The sequence below is a fragment of the Corapipo altera genome, unplaced genomic scaffold (assembly GCF_003945725.1).
Source record: "Corapipo altera isolate COAL_440 unplaced genomic scaffold, ASM394572v1 1, whole genome shotgun sequence".
NCBI lineage: Eukaryota > Metazoa > Chordata > Aves > Passeriformes > Pipridae > Corapipo > Corapipo altera.
In genome coordinates, this window is record NW_020884873.1 from 709,248 (window position 1) to 723,052 (window position 13,805).

The 13,805-nt window shown below is 42.5% G+C and overlaps 1 protein-coding gene across 1 annotated transcript in view; it reads left to right on the plus strand.

Moving 5' to 3' along the window:
• The window catches only part of PTPRO (protein tyrosine phosphatase, receptor type O), a 155,457-nt gene that overhangs the window by 41,673 nt on the left and 99,979 nt on the right, over positions 1–13,805 (plus strand).

Below are 13,805 nucleotides of genomic sequence, written 5' to 3' on the forward strand. Positions count from 1 at the left end.
TTATCGGATGCAGGGGGAGAACAGTATATGCCACCAACGTAAACATCTTTTTTTTTTCAGAAAAACTGATTGGTAGCAAGAAAGGCTAGCAAAAAAATAAAATAGAACACATAAGGAAGAAATACAGAGCATCACTGTATGAGCGTGGGATTTGTTGGTTTGGGTTTAGATTCAAAACCTTGGCATAGTGGTTCATCTTCCTACACAAAAGAATTGTGTGTATATGTGTCTCAAATTTAGCTTTATTTTAAGAATGATTTCTTGGGCTAGTTTTTTTACTCCTCAGTCAGAATTCTACTTAGGCATGTATCAATTCCAAGGAGACTTTCCCTGAAAAAATTACTGGGTGAGTAATGAAATCTTTAGTTTTGAAGTAAGACTGATCCCGGAGGAGGTAGTATTTTAAGGAACTGAGTACTGTTCTGTGATGTGCAACCCTCAGGTCCTCCACCTGCTTCAACAGGCTGCCATTTTACGAGCAAATGCCATAAATTATTGATGGTTTCATGATGGCCCTCTCAGCCTTTGTTGTTGGAGCTGCCACAATCTGAGTTTATAATATGCAGTGCTCCAATATAAGAGTGACTGAATGTATAGCCTGGAAATCAGGCTCTTTGTGTAGCATGCTGTGAGCAGGGGGGCTTGAACTCTAATTTTCCACCACTCATCCTTATTCTTTTGACCATAAGCTCAATTTCTTTTGGGCCCCATATACACAGAAAGTGATGACCCCAGGAGATGAAACATATGAAATCTGCACCAAAATATCATGTTCAGATGCAGTTAAAGGCAACAAAACTTTTCAAATGGGAATATCTTACCTTTTTGTCTTCTTCCCTTTCATTTAATCTGGCTTTTCCTCCTCTCCCTGCTGCTCTCTTTCCTTTCTCCCACCTTGTGTTTATTTTCTTCTGTGGAAAATGTTGCAACCTCTGTGTCATCTTGGTGAAAAATAGGGAAAAAATTAATCTCAATTTCTTTCTGCAAGAGGAAAGAACAATGTCCCATCACTTAAACTGATGTTCAAGTCAGGTAAAAACTAAAAAACCCTGCATATTCAGAAGGCAAAAAAAATTGTAACTGGTACTCCCACTAGATGCAATAATCTTTCACTGCTGCCAAGCAGAGCTTAGAAAGGTGAGAAATTATGTATTAACACGTTTGGATGAAAAATGCAAGGAAATAAAATGTTTCTTGGTGTGATTCTTATGAAAATACCCAGCAATTTTAATAAGAGTGGAGAGAAAACAGAGCATAAGAGAAGAAAAAGGGCACAGAAGAAAAATAGTCTCTTAGGAAGGAAGATATGATTATGCCTTTTAGCAGTGTCAGCGCTGACATAATTAAGCTGATGTAGGGCCTGGTTTGTGAGAGGTTGCTACAGAAGCAGCTGTGTTTGTACCAAATCTTATTCCTTACCAGTGACTTATTATTGCTTCCACTAGCTTTGCAGAGGTGGAAGCAGCTGGACAAAGTCTCCACCAGAAGAGGTGGGTGAAAAGCATGGGAGGGTGCTGGGAAACAGTGAACAGAACTGCAGAAAGAGTTAATTATTAAGTCAGCAAATTTTTAACACCTTATTTTAAATTGTCAGGCAAGTTCTGGATAGTTCAGGGATTATTAATCTAGCAGACTCTGTCTGCAAAGCGTGGGCTTTGGCACCCATGCAGGCTTTGGGTTTCCCCCACTTCTCCTTTTTCCCATCCCAGTGTCATAGCGAGCCCTAACCCCGCTGCTTGCAAGTCTTTGCTTTGAACAGTACCATGGTGCTGGTTATCCTTTCCTGCCAAGGCTTTTCCTTCTCTTTCCCTGTGTCTTTTCTCATTAACTCAAATCATTTTAATGGCTGGGTTCAGAGCAGGGCCCCAGAGTGGCCTGCCTTGGCAGGGCTGTGGGGTGGAGGGGGTGGGCGATGCTGGGAGAAGGGCAGGAAGGGGCAGCAGTGCTGCAGGAACACCTCAATCACAGCACCATGGCCTCAGAGCTTCCTCACTGGCTGCTTTTATAAAGGTGGCAGTTTCACAGCTTTTCCTCTGGTGCTGGTTAGAGCCATGCCAGAAAAGCAGCCCCTTTTACCCCTGCTGTAACCTCCACCTGCTCATTCCTGTCTGTACTCTCAGACCATTCTGTTCCCATGCCTTCATTTGTGTGGCTACACAGAGAAGGAGACTGGGGGAGAGCTTCATCTTGGAAATGATCACTCTTAGTGAAGCAATGCAATATGTGAGTCCTGTGCCTTCAAGCAATGGCACAGACTCTTCTTTTTTATCATCATTCTTGGTATAATTGTAATTTGTGCCAAAAGAGAAAGTGTCTCCTTTTATCCAACCTCTGTCCTTCTCGAAGTGGTCAAGTAATGCATCCCTGGAGCTGCCACCCAGCTCAAACTTCAGAAGCCTTGTTGTAAGGTTGTGGAGCCCATTAACTGTACATTTCCTCAGAGAGGAATATTGGAATTGCTTCCAGGAGTCTGTGGTTTTATCTTCCCCCAAAACCTCACATACATCCACTAATTGACTATTCAGAGATGAAACTCATCATCTTTCCCACTTTTCTCATGAAACTGAAAGTTTCTCCTCCTCAAGAAGGTGGCTCAGTGCAGAAGGGATACCACAAAGGAAGGTGGAAGACTTGAGCTCTTCTCTTTGTCTGAGGATGGTGAATGAAGAGGGCAGAGGGCAGCAGGATCATGGTTCCTCAGGAGGTTCTGTCTGGGGTAGGTCAATACAAGTGAATAACAAATAGGGCCCCTGAAACGTCAGGAGACAGAGACTGTCTCTCCAAGCCAAAGTCCACATCTCTTTGTCTCAGCAGATGCTTTAGGAAACCCCTCTCATTTCCTCTGCCTCAAAGTACTGTGATCCAGAGGCTGTTAATGGCTGATGTTCCCTGCTTTCCTGAGGCATAAAATGCAGGAACCTAGAATGCAGGCGATTGGGACCACTGCAGAAATGCCAAAATTAGTTTGCAACTGTGTCAGTTCATGCACTTTTAAACAGGTGTCAGAAAGGGTGGCTGTTGTTTCAAAAGGCGTTTAATTGGCATTCCAGTTTGTCTTGTTTTAATTGCACAAAAATGCAGTGAGAAGAAAACCTGTGAGTGGGAGATTAAATAGGACAGTGTCTGCAATGAAATGGAGTTTCCTTAATTAAATCTGCTCAGAAGTTACTAAAATTTTGTCACTTGGTTTATTTCACCATTTAGTTTCTGGGAAGAGGGGGTATGGTCACATAAAAATAATTTATTAGCATCATCTTTTGTAGATGCTTAGAAGGCTGACGTTGTGGGGTAGAGTTCCTGGTAGAGAAATGGTTGAGTCACAAAGGCTTTAAGTTTTTTTAGAACTTCTGCGCAGTAAATTCAGGAATTCTTTGAATTCTCAGCATCCGTGTGTGTCATATCTGAATCAACGTGCTGACTTCCAAAGTGCACTTCCAACACTTACAACAGCACGAATCAAGAATGTAAAAACTAAAGAACATGACCCTAATCCCTGGCTATTATGGTGATATGTTCCCTACTGTTTGCAAGGGAAATCCATGAATCTGCCAAGTTCACCACTGAACAATGTCCGTAAGTGCCACATCTACACATCTTTTAAATACTTCCAGGGCTGGTACCACAACCAGTTCCATGATCAGCCTGTTCCTATGCTTGACAACCCTCTCGGTGAAGGAATTTTTTCTAATATCCAGTCTAAACCTCCCCCAGTGTAAATTGAAGCCATTTCCTCTTGTCCTGTTGCTTGTTACCTGCGAGAAGAGATTGAGACCCACCTTGCTCAACCCCCTTTCACATACTTTTAGGGAGTGATCAGATCTCTCCTGAAGCACCTTTTCTTCAGGCTAAACAACCCCAGCTCCTCATCAGACTTGTGCTTCAGACCCTTCACCAGATTTGTTGCCCTTCTCTGGATGTGCTCCAGTGCCTCAATATCTTTCTTGTAGTGAAGGGCCAAAAACTGAACTCAGTATTCGAAAATAAACACATAAATTGAAATCTGGGTGAGATTTTGCTCTGGGCACTCAGATAGCTATAGAAAGTTGTATGCTGTTTGACCACCAGCATGTTCTCTGCTCAGGGCACAGCAGCAACTCGTGGAAGCTGCTCTTGAACTGCATAGCACTATGCTACAGTTTGGGCTAATGCCCAAAGTACTCCCCACATGAGCCTTTGGGCACCCTTTGGGTGCCTCCTTTGATATGTGCAGTATTCCAAACTCTGACCCTTGCTGATAAAGAAAATGGTGCTTCTCATCGTTTAGGGCTAAACCCTGAAATCCAGCAGCAAGTCTTTCATGATCAGTTTGACTTTGGTGACTTTCTTGCCTGGGTCAACCTGTTGGCTTTTGCCCCTGGGGAGCAGGGCTTTTTTTTTGGTATTTAATCCAGAACATGGTGTTTGCACTTCATAGGAGGAAACCTGTAAGTGCAGGTGAAATTTCTACAGCCCTCACCCAACAAGCGGCACAAATAATGAGTTGGCTTAATGATACCCCTTCCTTAGGAGCGAATTGGAGATTTTCACTGCTGCAGTTGGTAATTAGAGATTTCAGCTGTTCTACACGGAAAGAAGTTGAGCTGAGAAAAGGGTAATTACACCGCAGTGCATTAAAAAGCAGGTACTGCACGTATAATTACTCAGGACTTTGTGTGTGTGTGTTTTTGTAACTTCATAGTCATCCCCTAACAACAGAACCAGCGACGGCTGGCGAGGGGTGCTTGCCAAGAAAAGCAAATTAGGAGGGTTATTACATGTGTTCAAAGCCAAACTTAACAAATGTTCGCTGACTCCTGAGAGGGGAGTAGGGAACGGAAAGAGAAGCAGAGAGTTGAATTTCTGAAAGAAATTAAAGTAGTTTGTTTATGTCTGTGTGGCTGTGTTCTGCCCTTGCTTTACCACTGCTAGTGTAATAACAGAGCGAAATGGCAGCACACGGAATCTTGGAAGGCCATCAGTATTTATTTCCATGTGGGGTTTCGTGCTGTGCATCTCCATGGAGCTGGATAGGAGCACCAGTAGCTGCTGCCTTAGCATTTCAAACTTCAACAGCAAAACTGCACAGGGGTGGGTGTCCCCTACCTGGGGACTGTGCTGCCTCTCTGTGCTGCCCCTCTGCCACAGGCCTTGTCCCACAGGGGAGACTGAGAAACACCAGTGTTTCAGTGATGGGTGTTGTTGGCTACCAGAAGCTCTCTTGTGTCTGTTGTGGCCTTTTGGTTTTCTGGCATTTAATCTGTTTAAGTTTGGACTGGATCTTACTTTATCATTTGATATATGTCTTCATCTCTGTCGCATCCTCAGTTTCTGTGTGAAATAGCATCTCCAGCTCTTCTCCCTTTGCCTTCATGGGGACACCTCTGATCCCACTGCCAGGAGGGTCCATTCACTTTTTCTCCCCTCCTCTTTTCTGTCCTCGTATCTTGAAAGGGTTGGGAACATGACAGCAGCTCTTTTCACCTCCAAGGTCATTCATAGGTAAGGACATCTTTGCCCATGTGGAGCTGCTGGCGCAGCTGAAAGTAAAGGCCATCTGTGTCAGGGATGACAGTCACAGAACCACAGAATCACAGGATATTCTGAGTTGGAAGGAACCCACAATGATCATAGAGTCCATCTCTTCGGTGAATGGCTGGTACAGTAATCAAACCTGTGACCTTGGCATTATTAGCACCGTGCTCTAAACAACTGAGTCTAAGAAGGTTAATTTGGAAGTTCCCATTGCCAGGACCCCTTTGCTGCAGTCATGTGTGGCTGCTGGCAGCAAGGTGGTTTGGCATTGATCTGACAGGTCACCTCCTGGTGAGTGACTTACCCCACAGCTGGGGCAGTGAGTCTGGGGACAAGCAATGGGCTACTCTGCCACACTGTCACCCCACTTCCCTACAGCACGGCAGCTTAGGCATAGTCTATCCCTTTAGTGTTTAAATTGCTGCAATAATCAAAATATACATTGGTGTGATGGAGAAATTCATGACATTTTTGTGCATATTCAGTGTATTCCTTTTCTTGCAAAGCAGGACACTGTAGCCTCTCAGACCATGTGAAAAGGTAAGGATCTCTGGGCTGGGTTTTCTCACAAACTATGATCACTGTCCTGAAGCTACCTTATTGATGTTTTGCATTAGAAATATATAAATTTAGCAAATTAAACACTATTGAAGGGGACCAACTGCTGGTAAAGGGGCCCTCAGAATGACACCAGGCTGTCTCCCCAGCCCAGAAAGCACAAGCTGCATCTCTGAGCAGGAAGGGAGGATGGAGAAACATCCCCTGCAGTTCCTCAGGCTTTCAGTCTGCAAACAGGGATTAACAGGAGTGACTGCATCTAAATTAAAAGGGAAAGCGATGATAATGGGCTGGTGTTATGAGTGGTTCTTCATCCATACCTGGGTAGATCAAATTAGCCTTTCAAGACACCACACAGAAAAGCACTTCTAGGTACAATAAATACAAAATGAATTTGTAGTTGCCTTCTGTAGATAAAGTTGAGGGCTTTAGACCTTAGAGGTCACAATTTGTGTTGTTCATCCTCTTTTATCACACATGTATGTGAAGGAAAAAGAAGGTTAGTCTTCAAAGACACCACAGCTGACTGGAGAGATATTCCTAGAGAAATTATATTTCTCAAGCATGTTTTTAGGGTATGAGCAAAGAGTGGAGATGCCAGTATTCCACTTCTGTATCTGAAAGGCTACTAAAGTTTTTTTCACCAGGTATACAGGGAAAACAGCAAATACCAGTGTGATGCTTTAGAAGGCCATTTCTTTCCACATGCGGTACCCACGTAAATGCAGAGAAAATAATGGACTAGCGAAATGCTTGCTTGGTGGTATCCATCAAACTTCCTCAAAAACCTAAAAAGCAACACTGAAATTTTATGGTCTCTAGCAAAATAATGCTGAGTGGCATGCTGCAACAACAAATATGCAAATTTTTTTTCATTATATAGATGCAAGTGTAAAATAATTTTTTTTTCTTCGTAGCCAAATATATCACAAAGAAGGAAATACAATAATTTGTCATTTGTACATGAACCTCTCTTAGGGAGAGTAATTTCCACCTAAGGAAAAGTGCTGTTTTATCATTAGCAAAACAGGAGTAACAGTGAATGTAAATGAGGTCATCTCTCTACTGATCATCCAAATTGTGAGTCTGCTGCTGCAGGCATGGCAATGAGCATCCTGCCTGAGTGAGGAGCCCTGAACTGCATTCTGAGAATAAGGGAAGTCTCCTCGTTCTTCACGTCCTAAATTATTAATCTAGCTCCTCCTGCCACGTTAAAATTGTAACGTTGTTTCCAAGGTCTTTAGGCAGGCAGGGCTGCTCTGCCACCTGAAAAACCTCAAGTTTTTTATATTCTTCGCCAACCCCCATTAAAAAAACCCAGACAAACAAACAAACAAACCAACCCAAACCTACAGCTCAAACCCCTGGAGATTTTTATAACCAGCACTAGTAAGCTACTCCCAGTTGTATTTTTTTGGTTACAAAATCTACAGTTACATAGTACTTTCCAGGCTCTTTTGACAGAGAAAGTCTTTTCTGCACTAGTCTGCATTGTCTCTGATTTTGAATTTAATTTGCACGTGCTGAGATACAACAGTGTCCAAAAGCAAGACTGCTGGAATTTGGATTCTTAATAGAGCAAAATGGTTGCAGCAGAATAACAAAGATTATATCTGCACTTGCCACTCTAGGCTTTACATCTTCATAATGGAGGAATTTTTGCTGATAAAATAAGCATGAAATTCTACATTACATGATGTAAGGCTCATGGAGATGCTGTTTATTGTGTCTGGCATAGTTATGTGAAAACTATGTAAAATTTTTAGTGGAGTGTAATATGATGTTTCCTGTGGCATCCTGACAGTCCTGTTATCATCCAGTGAGGACAGCAGTGTTGTGGGGATAGGAAATGCTTTGATTAGATAGGAAGGAACAAGATGAAGCTGATGAAATTCCTCCAGATCAATAAGTCCTGGGATAAATGTTGCCATGAGATTTGTCATTTCAGAGTCTCTCCAGACTTAGGTACCTTGCACTGCATTGATTTTTTTTTTCTCTAGGCGCATTCTCAACTGTTTACTGATCAGGAGAGTTTATTTTTTTTCTTTTCTCTTTTTTTCTCTCTTTTTAGCAAAGTTTTAACTTTTAGTTCATTTATACAACAGTAGCCAATGTCTTGATGTGTCTTGGGCCAGAACAACTTGACATAGTCCATGAGCAGATTTAGTTTAGAGGATTTAACTGGGAAAAAAGGCACAGGACTTTAAACAGTTGTTTTAAGGAAAAATTACCAGGTCCCTTTGTTTTTTCCTTTGCCACCTTGTCACTGCCATGATGTGACTAGAGCCTTGGTTACCACCACTCTGATCCATGGCACTTCTGCATGTGTTACACTGTTTGCAGTCCAGGACATGAGGGTCACTAGGGTCTGACATCACACTAAAAGCACAAGCCTAGGGAAAAGCTAAGAATGAGACATTTGCTTGATTGCACGTTTTCCAGTGCGCTGGCTCGTTCCTCATGTTGAGAACAGAGGTAACAGTGCTTGCTGCTGCTTTGCAGACCTGGACCTTTGATTCCAACGGGATGAGGTTCAACAAGGCCAAGTGCCGGGTCCTGCACTTTGGCCACAACAACCCCCTGCAGTGCTACAGGCTGGGGACAGAGTGGCTGGAGAGCAGCCAGGCAGAGACAGTCTTTGGGGTTCTGATTGACAGGAAGCTGAACAGGAGCCAGCAGTGTGCCCGGGTGGCACAATGGCATCCTGGCCTGGATCAGGAACAGTGTGGCCAACAGGTCCAGGGAAGTGATTCTTCCCCTGTACTCAGCGCTGGTGAGGCCTCACCTGGAGTGCTGTGTCCAGTTCTGGGCCCCTCAGTTCAGGAAGGACATTGAGGGGCTGGAGCAGGTCCAGAGAAGAGCAACAAGGCTGGGGAAGGGACTGGAGCACAAGTCTTATGAGGAGAGGCTGAGGGAGCTGGGGCTGTTCAGCCTGGAGAAGAGGAGGCTCAGGGGAGACCTCATCACTCTCTACAACTCCCTGACAGGAGGCTGTAGCCAGGTGGGGGTTGGTCTCTTCTCCTAGGCAACTACCAGCAAGAAAAGAGGGCATGGTCTTAAGCTGTGCCAGGGGAGGTTTAGGTTAGATATTAGAAAGAATTTCTTTACAGAGAGGGTAATCAGATATTGGAATAGGCTGCCCAGGGAAGTGGTGGATTCTCCATCCCTGGAGGTTTTTAAGATGAGACTGGATGTGGCACTTAGTGCCATGGTCTAGTAACCACAGTGGTAGTGGATCAAGGGTTGGACTTGTTGATCTTGGAGGTCCCTTCCAACCCAGCTAATTCTATGATTCTACGATTCTTGGGGACAGGGTGGCAAGACAGATCAGGCTCATACTGCACATGGGCCACGTTTTATGAGGACCCCATTGCTGCTCATCTCAAGTGCAAAACTTTCCCTTAAATTGTTACTGGTTTTCCCCGATGAAGCTAATTCCAGCAGCTTTCCCACGGCTTGTTTGATGTGGGCTGTCTGAGGGAGAACAGAAAGAGATCAAATTAGGTTTTCCTGCTCTGTATTATACGTATAATTCCAGCCAACCAGCCTTGAATCTTTTGTGTGAGCAAGACATATTTACATTTAACAGCTGTACAAAAGAATGAAGATTCCTCATGAAAGGCAGTATAGAAAGAGGCACTTTTCACTCCTCAGTAAGAGTTGGTTTGTGGCTTTAACAAGCTGGCCCTTCCTAATTCTGAATTTCTCTAGAGATGGATTTTCACCTTTCAGCAAATGCGGAAAAAAGATAATATTACAGGAAACAAAATTCCTTTTCTTAATATCTCTAGTTCTTCCTAGATCTCTTTCTGCTGTCTTTAGGTAGTTTAGGTTCATTTCTATGAGAGATCTCCATTACTGGTTATAGGGTTTCTTTATTACAAGCAAATGCAATTCCACCAATAATTTTGTTTCTGGACTAATAAAATCCAGCTTCTGCTGGATCTTATAATGACATCCAACTGCCTGGTCTTGTGATTCTGCAGGCTGCTGCTAAGCTGTGCTTTTTATATATATCTTAAAAACAGATGCCATAAACTTGAAAAAGGCTTAGGAAAAAAGGTATGAGAGTGATGCTTGGGGAACATTCCTTAGAGTGGGAGATTAAAGAAGTTTGATTCCCATGGATAAAGTTAGTTTATCCATGGGAAGGAAAGGAGTCAATTTGGTTATGGTCTAAAAGAACCAACATGGAAAAGAGACTTCTGATACCACATAGTGTTTTGATCTCTACATTTTTTATTCTGTTAGATCTGAGGATTTGATGCGGAGTTTAATATGGAAAAAAATACATTATGGATAATTAATCTCTCTAGATATTTAGGGAAGTAATGGATTCTTCTTCACTTGTAAGTCTTTAATTCAGTAATACCTACCTCGTTTATACATGTTTTTCTTTTATCGATTATAAGGCAGAGGAATGCTGATACAGGTGACACCAAGACTGGATATCTGTGTAAAACTGTGTTATGGCTCAACCAGAGGTTTTAGTGCTGAGAGAAATTAGTTGGTGTTCTCTGGCCTCAGTTGTGTGAAAGATAATAATAGAGTATGGAATGCTGCCTTCTTGCCTTACAAAAATAAATCTGAGAATATGATCAGTTAGTAAAATAAGATGTTACGAATCAAGGGGTATTACTAAGCAAAGAAATATGTAGTAAACACAAATATTAGGAGAGAAATGACCAGACAAGGATTTTCCAGTCTTGTTTCCTTCTATCTTAGCAAACCCTGTCAGTTTGAATGTCTGGTATTATTGAACCAATAACGGCCAGTTGTGCTTTATTTGCTCTGTTAATGTGTGACAGATGAGCAGAAATAAAGGTCACAGGCTGGTGCTGGTTACCCTGTCAGGGAAAGCCAGTTAGCATGATACTGCAATGATTCTGCACAGATTGATTAAGCAATCCATTTTGACAAGGCTTGCAACATCACTGCAAAATAATCAGACCTCTGGGAACTTTTAAGATTACCACCACAAGCCTTGGGTTCCTGTGGGTGTGTTTATCACATGGGATCCTCACCATAGAGTGGTTATTAATACGCAGCTCTTTGTGTTAGAAATATTTTGCTGCTACTGGTCAGGTCCCTTGAAAGATTCATCTGGTCTGTTTGACTTGCTATCAAAGACAGTAAAGCCACACTGTTGACTTTAAATCTCTGCTTCTTATGCTTAATATTGCTTCTCATCTGCACCCAGGTACAAACAGAGGTCCCCACGCTACCTATCTCATCGAATTTACACTGTTAGTAAAAAATATTGGCCCCAGCAGTAGGGTTGTCAGGGATCAGTGGCCTAGCACTGACAACCAATCTCTCCTTACAAAACAATCAGCAGGTGAGAAGCTCTCCTATAAATGCCCTAAATAAACTGACATACCCTCTCAGTGACAGCTTATTTTCCATGCTCTGCCAGAGACAAAGGTTTTCCATGACTTCGTGGCACAAATCTTTTTTACAAACTCAGTCCCTTTCTGGTGTGGCAGAGAATAAAGGGAACAGTCTTCTCTACCACTGGCAGGAGGCTGAGGCTTTCCAGCAGCAGGCTGTGGGCTGCACATGCCAGAGTGGGACAAAAAGGGCTGCCTGCTTATCCGTGCTCGTAGGTCTGCCACCCACTCAGCGAGGCTGCTGAGCTTTCTTTTCATCCACTCGAGCTTTCCTTACCCTTCACTTTCTAAGCGTCCTTCTTTGTCTGATCTGCCCTACACTTTTGTCCAGGGAAGATAAAGATCAAGTTAGTCGCTGAAAAGTTCACCTGCTGCAAGGATCTTGTTTCTCTGCTCATTTTTACACCTTTCTGGAGCAGAAGAAAACAGCAGAAGTGAAACCATCAGTCTTCATGTAAGCTGATAACACACTGCATGAGGAAAGTTCTTGACAGAGCTCGATTAATTGAAGCACAGGGTCATGTTAATTGTATCTCTGTGGCTCTTGGATGAACCTAGGCTACACACATGCAGCCTGAAGCCTGGGCAAACCATTTTCCCATCTGTCTGCAAAAAAACCTCTGTGGATATACCCTGAGTAACTCAAACTCTTTCAATTAAAAAAATAATTGGCATTAGCAATTATCTCTTTATTTCAGCGGGCTTTGGCTGTGGTTGAAAGTATGTAGTACCTGGGAAATACCTGAGATAAATCTAAATGCACTGCTGCCCAGCAGCACTAATGAGGCACTGGAAAGCACTGCTGTGGCATGACCACACTGCTGTGTTTCCCGAGTGCCCTGCTCCCTCTTGTCTTGTGTGTGTGCTTCTTGGAGTGCAGTGCAGGAAGTAACAGCTCTGTGTAAGCAGCCCTCACTCAAGCAGACAATGATGTTGTCACCACTAAAATTATTTGCGTGGCGTAAAGCTTGAAGTCTGGTCAGTCTTTTCTCCTAATTTAGGGTTTTTGTTTAGCTCTGCTAGGAGAGTTTCCAGATTGTGCATTAGGAGGAAAGAACAGGCTAACAGACAGAGATCAGAGTTTTCTAAAAGCTGGAATGAGCGTCCTAGTGTCATAGCTGATTACTTCTGCATCTCCATCTGTGTGGAATCTCCCTGGTTGTATCAGGCACTCAAACTACAAAATTTTGGCCTGTGTAGATACAGGGTTTTGCACACAAAAGGGAAAAATCTTGAGTCACATTTAAGAATTTTACTCACTTTCACATACAGAATTTGTGTGTGAGGAATGGATTATGTTTGTTTGGTTTTTAAAGGGCTATAGTAAGAAATTGAGAGCAGAACTAAGAAAACAGATTTTAGGATGCAGATATTATTGAGGTCAGCTTAGTAACTTAATTGGATTCAAAGAATAGAATTTAGCAGTATTTCAGTCACTATTGCTTTGACTGGATTTAAGATAGTTTTACTGGAAGGGAGGGAATGCTAAAAGTGGATGATGTATTCTTAAAGTGTTAGTTCAGTAGCACCACTTATATAAGAATGACCTTTCCAAAGCCAAGTTAAAGTGTTATCTATTGAATAATGATGCAGCGAGCAACTATTGCCTTCTTGCTCTTAGCATCCATCAGGTTAAATAACTTCTGCATCAGTCATTCTGCATAGTCCAAAATGTCATTTTAATAGAGCAGTGACATGGGATCAATACGGCCTTCTTTGAAATTTCATTCTATTTGTCTTGTACTGCTTGCTGGATCTTCAGGAGAGGACAAAGAAAGCAGAGAGTATTCAGAGTAATACAAAAAGTGAATGAAACTGTGTTTCAGTACTAATATTGAAATATCCAGCATTAAGGAGTTTGCCATCCTGAGACAATATCCTAATCTTCTGAGACAGGTTTAAATCTGTCTAAATGAATTATATACATGTTTGCTGCACACACACTCTCACGTAGAGATTACCACGAAGACATAAATTGATGTGAAGCTGTCTTAGGTAACGGTCCAACAGCACGTATGTACTTGGATCATGGAGGAACTCAATTGTACTCCAAGGTTATAGGTCATTGCAAAGCAGTCTTCTGTGGAGAAGCTGTTCAGTAAAGCACTACTGTATAAACAGTAAGATGTGAGACGTTGACCAAATGTGCTTAGGTATTTAGAGAATGAGTTCAAAAGTCCTTTATGAATCCAAATTTAGACAGTGAAGTTAATTTCAAAATATGTCCCCTCTTATTTTCATGGTCACTCCACCCACCTCAACAACTTTTTCCCCTTTGAGCTTGTCTTATACCAGGTTGCAAGGGCTGTGATGGGACTATTTATTCAAACTGTATAGAAAACTGAG